Source organism: Sorex araneus, chromosome 7 (genome assembly GCF_027595985.1).
Source record: "Sorex araneus isolate mSorAra2 chromosome 7, mSorAra2.pri, whole genome shotgun sequence".
NCBI classification, from domain to species: Eukaryota; Metazoa; Chordata; class Mammalia; order Eulipotyphla; family Soricidae; genus Sorex; species Sorex araneus.
The window spans coordinates 15,441,176-15,443,332 of record NC_073308.1 but is presented as its reverse complement, the minus strand read 5'-3'; positions in this window follow the sequence as shown (position 1 = coordinate 15,443,332).

The following is a 2,157-nucleotide window of genomic DNA, read 5'->3' as shown; positions in this document are numbered from 1 at the left end:
ACCAGAATTGCCAGGAGGCACCCCAGGCCTCCTGAGGACCCAGTAGGATCCCCCTGCAAAGGAATCTAGACACTTTTGACACCATTCACAAAAATTCACTCCAAACAGTTCACAGACCTGAAGGCAGAACAACACACTAAGCTTCCAGAGGTCCGTGCCTTTGGGTTTGCAGCAAACTTTTGGATCAGGACCGTTGGGAGAAAAGGAGTGACTTGATGAGGCTCCCCTACAACCAGAAGCTTCTGCTGTGCAATAGATACCACTGCTGGATGAGAGGGGAAATGGGGTGTCCAGCGGCATTCAGCTGACCCGGGGCCAACACTGGAGCAGTTGCCTCCCGGGAGATGATGCCCTCCTGCCCACACATGTGGCAACAGGCCAAAGCAGCTGTCCCTAAAAGCCACTGCGCTCTGCTGCAAAGTGGAAAGGCTGAAAGGGAGCTGGCGTCCAGCCTGCAGCTCCCCTGAGGATGGTCCTGGCAGGAGCAAGCAGGAGCCGGGCTTCTTGAGGGAAGGACACGTGGGGTCCAGGGGAGGACCCACGAGACCGGGCTGAGAGTTGAGCCTCCCTCCAGCTAGCACAGCCCCTGAGTGCAGCCAGCAGACACCATGGGTTTCTCTTAAGTCTTGAACTGTCAACATCATAACTGAGGTTACTGGGGGGATCTGGCTTGGCATGCCAGGATTTCAAACACATCTGACAAAACTTTGGGAAGGAAGGATATGGACTAATGTAGTCACTGACTGAAGCCCAGAGAGACAGTCCAGCTCAAGGCGCTTGCCTCACACGTGGCTGACCCCCACTCAGTCCCTGGCAACTTGGAGGTGCTCACTGGGCACCACCAAAGTGCTACCCGATGCTTGACGCTTGGATCCAGTAACTCTGGGGGTCACCTTGGCAGTGCCAGGAGAGAGGAGTAGGGGCGGGGAACACAGTGCCACGGTCAGACTGGGGCCTGGAATCTCCTCCAGCTCTCCCTGCTGTCTTCCAACCTTGGGACTATCCCCAGATTTGGCCACAGGGATCTGACTTGTGGCTTATCTGCTATTTCCACTAAACAGCCGCTTCTTGACTCCCAGCTCAATAGAACGGTCAGCTCCAGGAAAAGCCTGTTCAAGGTCTGGCTGTTGGGGACTCGGATGCGAGCCATCAACAGAGAAAGGAATTCAGAAAAACGAAAATCCCACAGCCTTCCCCGGTCCCCAGCCTGGGGGCAGCCAGCCACGTAAGGGAACCCTACCTCTAGGCTCCGCCCACCAGCCCAATAAGTGTTCGATGGTGTAGGAGCCTGAGTCCATGCAGCCCCTGGGCCTTGCCCATGTGCCATGGAGCACAGGGCAGCCTTGGGGGTGAATGAGCCTGGGACTGGACCAAACCCCAACAACTGAAGTCACAGGAGGCCCAGAGGATGCAGCCAAGGTCACTGAAACCTCACCCCCGGGACCTGTACAGGGAATGTGTGTGGAATCCTTTTCAAGGATTCCTGTGGGGGAGTGTTGCTTCTCTTGTATTGTTTTAGGGCCTGCACACAGCAGTGCCCAGGGCTTACTCTGGGCTGGGCTCAGACCATATGGGGTGTCGGGGATTGAACCTGGGTTGGCCGTGTACAAGACAACCAAGTGCCCAACCCTCTGTGCTATGGCTCTGGCGCCCGAGTTTGTCAAGGCTGATGGTGCAGCAGTCAGAACTGAAAGCCCAGGGCAGACTGGCCTGCAGCTCCACCGGAACCCCCTTGCTCAGATTCAGGGACACAGCTGTTCCAAAGGCTTTCACGCTGGGTACCCGCTGGTTTCCAATGCATTCGCCATCCCAGGAGCTGGATGGGAAGCTCGCCCCTCGGTGGTACAGACATGCTGTGAGGTGCGGGCTCTACGGACAGAGCAGCCTCCCGCTCTCCTTCCCCATCCAGATGCCAACTCACCCCCTGCACCAGTGGGCATGCCCACTCCCTATCCAGTATCCCTCCTGAAAACATGCCTCCTTTGACCAGAGGGCCCTGGGGGTTTCCAAAGCAGGTATCAGTGTCCTAGGACGCTTATAAGGAGCCATCTGCAGAAACACCAAAGATATTTTTATTAGAAAAAGAATAATGCCCTCCTTGGACGCAAGACCACCGCTTGTGAGGATGCACGCCCCCCCAGACTACAGCAAACTGGC